Raw genomic sequence first — 13,201 nt, 5'->3', positions numbered from 1 at the left:
AGCAGAAGAGATAAATGGAAAATGGAAAGAAGGGTTTTTTGATGATTAGAAATTCTAATAGACTAAATGATTTTACTTTGATTTTCTCAGGATATACTGAAATACTAAAGGAAAGGAGTAACTAGTTTTTGCCCATCCTGAATTCATTCAGCTGGAAATTATAGAATGTAAAATTTATGAATTTCCAGTATTTCAGCCTATTTGTTTTAGTGTAGAGACTTTGTGTGCTTATGCAACATACAAAGTTATTAGTTATCTAGAAAAAAAAAACAAAGAAAAAACCAGATAGGTAAAATTTCTGATTTTTCCTTTTATTTTTTAAACCAGATATTCAATCCCAATATTTGATAATCACCTAAATAGAAGCTTTCTGAATATAAAATGTCTTCACTGGTTAGGGTTAGGTTATCAAAGTTAAATGGTTTATTGTTGTATTTAGTATCTTGACCAAGAAAATGTGAATATGTTTTCACCATTTTGCCACTTGGATTCTTTGCATCAGAAAGGCTTTCAGTGGATGACATTTCATCGTACAATATTAAAGCCATATCAGTTTTTGCACAGTGTGTGCTCTATTATTATATAAACTTCAGTTTTATAAGTTCCTGCTTTTTTCGTTTTAAATAAACTGCTCTGTCATTTCCAATGAGTAATCAGTGGTAGTTGACTCACAAAATTCTAAATAGTTGACAGACATTTTATGTGGCTTTTAAAAAATGTATCGTTAGGTTTATTTGTATATGCTGTGCAAGTGTTTCACTTATTTCTGAGCTTGTGAACCAAATTATGTCTTCTCGTGTTTTTGAAAATAATATGGAATAAAAAGAAGGGAAAGAGAAGAAACCATTCTTGTCATTTGTGTAAAATTGCAAGTGACTTCAAAATCAAAATTGCAAGTGACTTCATCTGTAGTAAAAAAAAAAATGTTTAACCAGATTCAAACTCAGTTACGCTATTTGTTCTTGAACAAGAAAGTGTACTGGTGGCAGAGAGAAAAGATGATGTGAAAGAAAATTTTTGTACTCTACTATACAGTTAAGATTGTCAGGTTTTGGAACACAAAGCCCTCCCTTTCTTGGACAGCTCAGTGCTTTGTTGGCATTTTTCTTCAAAATCTGTTTTCCATCAGGACCTAGAGGAGGGAAGGTGTTAAGAATAGGGGAGGTTGGAAAGGGGGCTGCTGTTCCTTTAAATAGTGCTGTGAGCCCATGTGGCAGCATGCCGCTCTGGAGTGTATTCTTTTGTAATGAATCACCAGTTCCATTGTCTGCTATCTCCCCTCTTTGTGGCTTGAAGGTTGAAGTCTTTCACCTGAGCTGCTGCCAGTTAGTTGGCTCTTCTGTTCCAGGGTGGATAGGAGAAGAGAATAGGGGGTTAGGAATTTTATGCTTTAATGAAAAATAAGAGAGTAGTAGGTATGTTTGGCTTTGTTTAAATATTTTATGATTTTGATTTTTTTGTTTTTAATGAATTGGAGTAGGGGCTCTAGTCTCTGGTTTCAGTAAGTATGTCTCATTTTCTGTGAATTCTGGAAGTCCTCAGTGATTATTTAGTCTCCATTTTGTGGCATTACTTTAAAGTGATTCCATTCCATTGCCTGCCAGTCATTTTCTCTTTCCACCCCAATCTCATCCCACCCCTCAAACATGGAGCTCCAGCCCACAGCATTTATTTTGGCACACTTTCTACTTTCTATGGGCTGCGCTGGACTTGGGGAATTGGAGAGTAGGCCAGGATTGTGGGTTGAGACTAATTTATATTCCTTACCAAAAACAGCCTCATTTTTTCCCAGAAATTTTGTTTCCTTCTGAGTTCTACACTGTTCCATATCTTCAGTTATAATAATTTCCTTGCCAAGGCCAAGACTGGCTCTAAAAAAATATTGCCAGTCTAAAAATTACTTAGCTTTCCTGAAAAAGATACCCAGAATTCCCTAAATGGGGATGCATTTGAATCTGAGTCATTAAATGGTTCTTCTTCCAAATCAGTCCCTAACCACATACCTTCTTTATTTTTTTCTTTATCTTTCTCCTTAATTTTGCAATTAAAACAGGCTAAGCTTAGTATTGGATGGCCGATCAAGTTCTGTATTGTATGTTCTCTTCATTTTGTAAGATAATTGATGCTCCTCAGCCCTCTCAGGAGCTCTATCTAATGATAGAGCATTAGCTGCAATCCCTTGTCTTATTCCTCCAGTTTTCTGTTTTTCCCTAAAAAAAAAAACAACAAGCTCAATCTACACAGATTGCCATGTGGGAACAATTTCATCTTTCTTGACTTCTGATTCATGGAGTATTCAACATTAACTTCTTTTCATGTAGTATGTTACCTTGGGTTTTTTCTCCGACATCTCTTGTGATATTCAGAAAGCTTGTCACTAGGAACCCATCATAATCATAATGTGGCCCCTTAGGTCCACGCCAGTCTCCTTGTGTCCTAACCCTCTCTGGGATAGGACATGTCCTGACTATAGTCCTCCCTCCTGGAGTCATTCTTCATGCCCTACTCTTTTCTCTCAACCTTCCTAAAGCACTGTTAAATCTTTCTTTGTAACACTTCATTTGTGAAGTTCAGTACACACAAATGGAATGCCCCTGTGCAGTGAATGCTTTGCTGTTTTGATCATAGCAACTTTATTTTTGGGGTCCTATGCTCAGCTCTTGTAGGCAGTCAAATGCTGCAGTCTTCTGTCGTGAGGTATTGCCATTTTCCAGACTCTGAAATGGTCCTCTATTTCTAATAGAATAATTAAATCCAGGGAACCTTGGTGTCAGATAATTAGAGGTCATTACCAAAGTGAACCATTTAAAATGCACTGTCCTTAAAATCTCCCAGTTTCCCTACAGACGCAGAATAAAATCCAGTGTTCCTACTATGATCTGTAAGACCCTACACCATAAAGAAGCTGTCTCTGCAAAATCTTCTCCTTCTGCCCTTGTTTTCCTATATTTTGTTCCGGTGATGTTGTCTTTTTTGCTATTCCCTTAACACCACACAAACCTTGCACCCTCCTGCTCAGGGCCTTTCATTCTGCTTTTCTCTGCCTAAAATGCCCTTCTCTCAAATAATAACGTAGTTTGCTTACTCAAATGTTACTTCTTAGGGGAAAGCTCTCCCCTGGCCATCCTGTTTAAACTAGCACTCACCCATCACTTCCTATCCTCTTACCCTGCTTCTTCTTCACTAGTCACCATTTGATAATATGTTATATACGTATATGAGGGCAGGGACCTTGTCAGTCTGTTGTATTCCCAGTATCTAGACTGACACATAGTTATAATAATAAATAATAAGCTAATGCTTGTATAGACTTGGATTTATTAATATCAGATTCTGTTCTAAGTATTTTCATTCATTGAATCCTCTAACAACCCTATAATTATCCCTTCTGTATGTATACTAGGGGAAACTGAGGCATATAATGATTAGGCAACTTGCCTAAGTTCATACATCTGCTAAGAGATATTATAGGAATTCATTTTCAGACAGACTAGCTTTGAAATCTCTTAACCACCATACTCTAATGTCCCTTGAAGGTATTAGATATTTAGTAAACAGTTGTTTAATGTGCGAATGAATTAATTTAGCTGAGACTCTCTGATTCATTTCTAGAATTTCCACCTCTGACTTTACAAGGCTTTCATGTAACACTTGCAATAATAGGGAATTCACTGTTAATTAAAATGAATTCATTTTATAAAACTGCATTATAAAAACTACATAATAACAATAAGTAACATTATAGAGTACATCCTATACAGTAGACACTCTCTTGGTGCCTTTCGTCTATTAAGTGATTTATTCCTCTCAACTTTGTGAGTACTATGAATGTCCATTTTCTAGAAATTAGGAAACAGAACTACAGATGGCAAAGCTAAGATTTCTAAGGAGTTTGGCTCCCGAATCCCTTCACTTAACCACCACCAGTAATGACTGTTATTATTGAAATAACTTTTTTCTTTGAATATCTACTTGTACCAGTTAATTTTAGGTACATACCATATTTACATACATAACACATTACATTCATATTATATATCACTTGTCAATCACCATGGAGGCAAATGGTGCTTCCCCCCACCCCCTTTTTTTACACGGGATTTAAGATTTGAAAGGTTGAGCAGATACTTCAAACCTGAGATCTTTTTAACTTCAAATTCCCATGCTCTTCCATGATACTACCAGCCTCAAAAGACAAATCGTTCAGTTGTTGGCCTTAAAAAGTAGTAAGATTTTTCTTATGATGAGTTAAAACCTGTTTTCATTAACATCTCACATTTTCTAGTTTTGTCATTTGGAGTCATATAGGTTAGTTGATTAATCTCTCTTAAAACCAAATACTTGAAGATATTAAGTGTTCCCTTTAACTTCTGGTCTCTTTGCTCATCATTGCTACATCCTTAAATTATTCCTCATAGAAAGAAAAACATATGGTTTCCAGGATTTTTAATGGCCTGGACTAATTGCGTTAATTTGTAAGAGTGGCTTAATCATGTCTAATTACTAAGCAAAAATATCAATGAGTATTAAGTGTCATCTTTCTTATGTCTAATTTTATGACAATACATTTGACTTTATTCTGTTTTCATAACATATAGATCACATAGTTTATCAGCAGTTTATAACTTAAAAAATAAAGGCATATAGCTCTCACCTTGTAAGTAGAATATTGTTGATGTCAGCTGTTTGCCAAGACTCTAACTCCTGGATCTTGCCCTAATCCCTGATCCCTGATCCCTCAACAGTTACTATCACTGAGTTTTTCTTTTTCTTTCTTTCTTTCTTTTTTTTTTTTCCATGGGCAGGCCCTGGAAATCGAACCCGGGTCTCTGGCATGGCAGGCAAGAACTCTGCCTGCTGAGCAACCAAGGCCTGCCTGAGTATTTCATTTTTTTAAACTTACCTACTAGAAATACTGTTTTGAAAATACTAGTTGAATCAACAGATGACATTGAAAATCAGCAAAAGTAAATTTGATCACTTCCTTGGAGATGTTGAAACTGTACCAAAAAAAGTGACGAAAAACCAAGATTAGGAATTAAAGGATCTTTTAGATCAGTAGCAGCAGTGAAACCTGAGCCTATTTTCTACTGAAAAATAAGAAGTAAAACACAACAAAAAAATTAAATACTTGAAAAAAAGTCTGATTTAATAATATTTAATGATAAACATCATAAAGATATTCCTAAATTAGTTTATTTTATATGTTATTCTTTTTATCAAGCCTCTTGAATTTTTTTCAAAAGGCTCTCAGTTTCCTAATATTAGAATACTATTTCTTATTTAACTAATGGTTCAGGAAATAAAAATAAATATACCTATGCTTTTAAAATCACAACTTGATGTCATGTAATGGGAGATATTAAATTCATTCAGAATTACAGGTTAAAATTCTGCCACCAAGATTTGATAATATATTTCATTTATAAAGGAATATTTCAGCAGAACATATGGTAATAGAAATTAGTAATTATAAATGAATGCTTTTATATTCACAAATTATATAAGTATGATCTTTTATCTAATATTGATTATGAAGTTCCTTGTAAAAGTTTTGAAGAGATAAACTGAGACTTGAATGAAGGAGATCTTGAAAGACTCTTAACTTAGAGCAGGGATCCACAAATTTTTTCGGTAAAGGGCAGATAGTAAATATTTATGACTTTGCTGTCTTTGTCATAGCTATTCACCTCTGCAATTGTAGCAAGAAAATAGCCGTAGATAATAATGTAAATAAATGAGTATGGCTGTGTTCCGATGAAACTTTATTTATGGACACTGAAATTTAAATTTCATGTGTCATAAACTAGTCTCCTTCAGTTTCTTTGAACCATTTAAAAATTTTAAAACCATGTTTAGTTTGCAGGCTGTAAATAAAAACAGGTAGCAGATTGGCTTTGACCCTCAGGTCAGTATGCTGACTCCTGACTCAGAGGGATAGAGATCTTCCCTATGTTTTTAGCTTGGGAAAAGTTTTCCTGTACAGCTTGATGACAAGGAAACAATTTCTAGCGGTTTTGATAAGTCATTTTAATAATTCCCGACTGTTTTTTTCCCCTCCCGACCCAGAAAATAGAAAGACTCTTTTCCCTTTTTTTGCCTCCTTTCTCCCTTCATTCAGCCCCCAGTTGTAAATTACTTGAAATTTCCCAACTTTGCCATATGTTGCTTTTCATATGTTATTAAAAAAAAAAATTTCCAAGTGCATTTTAACAAGTGCTTATAGAACAGATTTTAACATTTCATATGGGTTACAGTTCCACCATTTTTCATTTTTTCTTCTAGGTGCTCCAAGAAACTGGAAACCAAGAGAAATACAAATATAATGATTCAACAGTCATACTCATGTTTTAAATCCTATCTTCTTTGTTATATTCCTTTTCTTTAAATAACATTATATACATAAGAACAGTACATTTCAAAGTACATCGCAACAATTTGTTGTAGAATATATTTCAGTTACACAATTTTAGGTTTTTATTTCTAGCTGCTCTAAGGTCTTGGAGGCTAAAGAAATATCTGTATAATGATTTAGCACTCATGCTCATTTGTTAAACTCAATGTTTCTTTATAACTCCCCCATCACCTTTGATCTTTCTCCCATTCTTTAGGGATTTTGGGCTATGCCCATTCTCACTTTTTTCATATTGGAAAGGGCTGTTGATAATATGGAATAGGGGACTGGAACTAGTTGATGATCTGGAAAGGCTGGACCTCTGCATTTCAGGGCTTATTCAGGGACCCATTTGGAGGTTGTAGGTTTTGAAAAGTCAACCCTAGTGCATGGAACTTCTGTAGGCTCTTATATAATGCTCTAGGTATTCCTTAGTATTGGTGAGAATACTAAAAAACCTAGGTCATAAAGTTTGGGTTTGGCAAATTATGGTAGGTAGCAATGTCGATTTGAAGCATGCGTGCGAGTCACCTCCAATGTAGACTTTTGACTCTATTTGAACTCTCTCAGCCACTGATACCTTATTTGTTATACTTCTTTTCCCTCTTTTTGTCAGGATGGCATTGTTGACCCCACGGTGCCAGGGCCAGGCTCATCCCTAGGAGTCATCTTCCATGCCACCAGAGAGACTCTCATCCCTGGATGTCATGTCCCACATAGAGGGGAGGACAATGGTTTTACTTGTGGAGTTGGGCTTAGAGAGAGAGAGAAAGGCCACACCTGAGCAACAAAAGAGGTCCTCTGGAGGTAACTCTTAGGCATAGCTATAGGTAGCTGAGCTTCTCCGCTACATACATAGGCTTCACAAGAGCAAGCCTCAAGATCAAGGCTTAGCCTATTAATTTTGGTGTCCCTAATGTTTGGCACAGTACCTGGGATTTCCCCAGTGGTAAATTTTAATAGTTCCATAATTTTTCTCCCATCCCTCAAGGGACTTTGCCAATACTTGTTGATTATCTGCTTAATATGCTCTGGGATGTATCCAGACATTTCATTAAGCTATACAGGATTATAGGCTCTCATTCTTATTCTGGACACTCTGTGTTTGGATTGTTTAAATCATCTGTCCAGACAGGTTGAATTAGATTACGTGCTATAGAAAATTTAGGTTCTGGACATAATAAAACTTTCTTCCTTTGGTCTCAGAAAGTAGGTGAAGTTCTAAAGTACAGACATTCTGAATTTTGGTAGTGTATTATGTTTGGTAAAGTATTCTGAATGACCTTAATCCCGACCTGATCAGCTTCATTTTTATCTGTAAATACCAGGTTATACATATATAAAACAGCCCCCTGATGATCTAAAAATAACAATTACCACTCTAGGCTAAATGTTATTGCTATAAGAGCTTACAATCTAGGCCCCAGTTTTCTTATATAAGTATTTTCTAAATGGGATCATACTATATTTGCTCTTTTGTTTCTGGCTTATTTTGCCTCACCAAATGTCCCACAGGTTCATTCACATTGTTGCATGCCTCACAACTTTGTTCCTTTTTATAGCAGCACTGTGTTCAGTAATCTGTTTATAGCATCATTCGCCAGTCAGTGCATTTTCCAGCCACCTCCATCTAGAGGGTCTTATGTATAACATCCAAAACCAACAGCCCATCAACACTCTGAACTGAGATAATTTCATTATTCCCAAGAGAAAGATAGCCAATAAATACACCCTCACCAAATAGGCAATCCAAACGTCCTCCTAACTCTTGTCCCTCCTCCCATTACGTACTGATATTGCTGTGGGACTGTTGATGTTTTCCTGTTAAACAGCCCGTAGCATGCAATAACATTTCCCCTCCTATATCCCGAAATTATATACTCTTCGAACAAGATTCATACCTTTGCAGTAGTTCATGCAAGAACTTACTTATATTTGTAGAGTTAATTGGTGGGACACATGAGTTCTATACAAGCAAGCCCTTTCAATCAGGTTCATCTTCAATGTAATATTACTTATAGATCCACTAGTGAACCTCCTTTAATTCTCTCTATTCCCTTACAGTTAAATTCAACCTCATTAGAAAACTGTTTACCCATCTGTGCTGGTTGAAAGGATATATGTCCCTTAGAAAAGCCATGTTTAATCAAAATCCCATTTCATAAAGGTAGAATAATCCCTATTCAATACTGTATGTTTGAAACTAATCATATCATCTCCCTGGATGATGTGATTTTGTCAAGGGTGGTTGTTAAACTGGATTAGGTGACGACATGTCTCCACTCATTTGGGTGAGTCTTGATTGGTTTACTAGAGTCCTATAAAAGAGGAAACATTTTGGAGAATGCGAGATTCAGAGAGAGCAGAGAATGCTGCAGCACCATGAAGCAGAAAGTCCACCAGCCAGTGACCTTTGGAGATGAAGAAGGAAAACACCTCCCGGGGAGCTTCATGAAACCAGAAGCCAGGAGAGAAAACTAGCGGATGATGCCGTGTTTGCCATGTGCCCTTCCAGCTGAGAGAGAAGCCCTGACTGTGTCTGCCATGTGCCATCTCACTTGAGAGAGAAACCCTGAACTTCATCGGCCTTCTTGAACCAAGGTATCTTTCCCTGGATGCCTTTGATTGGACATATCTATCGACTTGTTTTAATTGGGACATTTTCTCGGCCTTAGAACTGTAAATTAGAAACTTATTAAATTCCCCCTTTTAAAAGCCATCCTGGTTCTGGTATATTGCATTCCAGCAGCTAGTAAACTAGAACACCATCTCAAGCTCCTGTATATCTCTAGGTCGCCTGTATTCTGTATTGTAAGCCTCTAATTTTATCTTTACCATGGTCATAAAAGTGGTCTCATACAGTATCTGTCCTTTTGTGTCTGGTTTATTTCACTCAGTGTTATGTCTTCAAGGCTCATCCATCTTGTCATGTGGTTCAGGACATCATTTTGTCTTATTGCTGTATAATATTCCATTGTATGTATATACCACATTTTGTTAATCCACTAGTCTGTTAAAGGAATACTTGGATTGTTTCCATCTTTTAGCAATTGTGAATAGTGCTGCTGTGAACATCGGTGTGCAAATGTCTGTGTCACTACTTTCAGCTCTTCTGGGTATATGCTGAGTAGTGCTGTTGTCAAGTCACAGGGCAACTCGATATTTAGTTTTCTGAGAAACTGCCACACTGTCTTCCATAGCGGCTGTACCATTATACATTCCCACCAGCAATGTATAAATGTCCCAGTTCTCTACATCTTCTCCGACATTTGTTGTATCCTGTTTGTTTACTTGCAGCTATTCTTACAGGTATGAGATGGCATCTCATTATAGTCTTGATCTGTATTTCCCTAATAGCTAATGAGGATGAGCATCTCTTCATATACTTTTTAGCCATTTGTATTTCTCTTCAGAAAATTTTCTATTCATATCTTTAGCCCACTTTATAATTGGGTTGCTTGTTCTTTTGTTGTTGAGTCATATATCATTTTTCATATATTATTATCTTGTTCTGGAATGTCTTTTCTCCTCTATAATTAATTTCTTGTCCATAAATATTCAACTCGCACTACTTCAGAGAGCTCGCCCTATCTCATTAAGTTGTGCCTCCTTTGTGCTTTACATTAGCATTCTGTATGAATTGCTCCTAGTCCGTATTATGTAGTATTATGACTGTTTCTTCTTTTATGCAGTACTGTTATGTAGTATTATGTTTCTTCTATTATGTACTACTGTAACTGTTTCTTCCATATTTGTTTCTTCTGTTAGATTGTGGTTTCTTTCAAAATTGGCACTATCTTGCTAGTATTTATTACTTAATCTGATTCAGTTTAGTATCCAGTGACTATTTCCTGAATGGATTAATGAATTTAACTTGTTAATGCATTGGCAAGATCCTCTTTTGAAAGGCAAAATGGGAAAGTTTAATTGGGTAATTACTCATATCGTAGAGCTTATTACTTAAATCAGTTAATACAATATAGTCTTGGAAATGGATGAGTTATTTGGCTAGAAGAGAGGAAGGAGGCTTTGGAATATACAGCTATGTAAGGGAAGGCTGCTTATTTCCAGAAGATACCATGAGGGTATGTGGTATGCTTGATGGTAAGAGGTATTTGAGTTCTAGCCTTCTGCATGCAAATCAGGAAAAGAGGAAGGGCATGACTTCAGCAAGTGGGAAAAGGGCATGATGCAAAGAAAGAGAAGTGGAAAGGTGACAATGAAACCTTAGCAGTTGGCAGCCCACAGTAATTATACTACAAGTGCTAAATTGAGAACAGCAGTCTCCCTCTTCTCTTTTCCCTTCCTCTTCCTCAAGATGGCCAAGAGTTAGATTCTTTGCATTCCACTTTTGAAGAGCTTTCAATCCCAGAATATCTCAGACCATAACTATTCCATATCATTTTCAAGGCTCACTGTTAGTCAGCTTCTGCTTACCTCTTTCATTCTTTATTTGCTTATTTTTCTTTACATCCAGTATGCTCTTTACCCATGGATCACCTCTAAGCATTCTAAAGAATTTCTGTGTTGTAGACTTATGTCTTGATCAATGTGCCTTTCTTGATTAAAGCAGTACCCCTAAAAGAATTGATCCATTTCTGTCAACTCCATTACTAATTATTAGAGAAACAGACAAACTGCAGTATTTGCTTTATCTTAGATGGAGAACGTATGCTTGTAGTGTGCATTTAATATACAGAATTGGGTTATTTCTTCAGTTTTATGTGAAATTAGATATTGTAAACAAGGTTTATAATAAATGGAGAAAGAGCAAATGTCAGTGGGAGATGTCAGTTTGAGCTCTCAGTCCTTGAAATCTCATTTCATTGAATACTTTCTGTTTCGTCAAGGTTTAGGTGTAAAATAAGTTTAGGCATACCCCTATGATTCATAGTAAGATGAGCCTACAGTTAAATAACATTTTGAAATTTACATTGTATTTCCTCCAAGTACTAAACTGGGAAAGAGAAAGACTGATTAATTTTTCCATGGCTTCTGTCTGAAGGTGATAATAAAATAGTTTACTGTAATTGGTGTTTCCTGTTTAAGAACAAGGATGCTGTGTTCTTCTCAGTGCATTCTATCTCTTCTTTTTTCTGTTTCTCTCTCCCTCTTGTCTTCTTTTGAATTGTTTATTTTTAGATTTTATGTTATCTCCTTTGTTGGCTTATTAATCAACAAATTCATTTTATTATTTTAGTATTTTTTAATTTTATTTAGTTTATTATTTTAGCAATTTAGGGTTTATAGGATACATCTTTAACATGTCATAGTCTACTTTTAGTGACACTGTACTACTTCACATAATGGTATAAGAGTCCTACACTTCCATTCCTTCCCCTGCCTTTATAGTATTATGGTCATAAATTTTCCTTCTACATAGGTTATAAACTCCCATGATACATGTTATTATAACTGATTCTCAAATACAAGAATAATCCTTTAAAGAAATTTCAATAAGAAAAAATCTTTATATTTATTCCTGTGTCGTTATTGCTTGTGCTCTTATTCTATAGTGTCGATCCAGGTTTTCACCTGGTATTATTTTCCCTATGCTTAAAAGGCTTCCTTTAACATTTCTAGTAGTGAGGATCTGTTAGTGATGAATTCTTCCAGCTTTTATTTATCGGACAGCATCTTTAATTCACCATTAATTTTGAAAGATATTTTCACTGGGTAAAGAATTCCAGGTTGATAGATTTTGTTCTTTCGGTGCTCTAAAGATGATGTTCTACTGTTTTCTAGGTTGCATTTCTAAGAAGAAATGTGCTTGAGTTTTAAAAAATGTTATTCCTCTCTAATGTGCTCCATTTTCTCTGGTTACTTAAAAAAAATTTTCTTTATCGTTCCTTTTAAGTAATTCAATTATGATGTGTGTATAATTTGATTATATTTTGCGTAGTTTTCTTCATATCCTTTGCTTAGGGTTCATTGAATTTCTTAGACCTTGGGTTTATTTGTGTTCATGAAATTTGGAAGAATTTCAGCCATTATTTCTTCAAATATTGTTTTGGTCCCTCCCTCCTTTGAAGATTCCCATTACATATATTTGAGTTCTTGAAGCTGTCCCACAATTCACTGATGCTGTGTTAATTGTTTTTTTGGTCTTTATTTTTTTCTCTCCTTTCTCTCTGTGTTTGTACTTTTGGTTGGTTTCTGTTGTTTCATCAAATTGATTATTCTTTTCTTCCTCAATGTCTAATTTGCCATTAATCCCTTCCAGTGTATTGTTTATCTCAGACATTATTGTTCACATCTCTAGAATTTTGATAGGCTTTTTTTTTTTTTTAAATAACTTCCATATATATCTTCTTAACATGCTTAAGTCTTCCTCTGGTCTCTTTATTTTTATTTATTTATTTGTTCTGTATGCTGTATGGTGGGGTCACATTTCATTCTTTTTCCTTTTGAATATTCCATTATTGCAGCATCATATGTGAGTTTTTGTTGCATGTTTGTTTTGGGAAGTGCGTGGGCTGGGAATCGTTACCAGGGTCTCCCACATGGCAGACAATACTTTTTTAATTTTTAAACAGCAGTTTTACTTCACCACTGGAAGGCTGCTAATTCCCAAAAACCCACCAGTGTAAGTCCACCTAACTCCAACCCTCAACTCCCTACCCCTAAGCCATAAAAACCCTATCCCTGGCTACCTCCAGGCAGCTGTTTCTCTCTCTCTTGAAACACTGCCTGGGCAGCTCTGTTTCTCTGTGAAGTAAAACTTTGCCTGGGAAAAAAAAAGCAATTTTATTGAGATAAGTGCACAAACCATGCCACCTGTCTAAAGTATACAATCACTCTCTTCTA

General features: G+C 35.6%; 1 protein-coding gene across 21 annotated transcripts in view; it reads left to right on the top strand.

Moving 5' to 3' along the window:
- The window catches only part of RBFOX2 (RNA binding fox-1 homolog 2), a 393,928-nt gene that overhangs the window by 272,930 nt on the left and 107,797 nt on the right, over window positions 1-13,201 (top strand). The window lies entirely within an intron of this gene.

This window comes from Tamandua tetradactyla, chromosome 7 (assembly GCF_023851605.1).
Source record: "Tamandua tetradactyla isolate mTamTet1 chromosome 7, mTamTet1.pri, whole genome shotgun sequence".
Lineage (NCBI taxonomy): Eukaryota > Metazoa > Chordata > Mammalia > Pilosa > Myrmecophagidae > Tamandua > Tamandua tetradactyla.
Note: the sequence above shows the minus strand (reverse complement) of the source record. Positions and strands in the feature narration are given on the sequence as shown.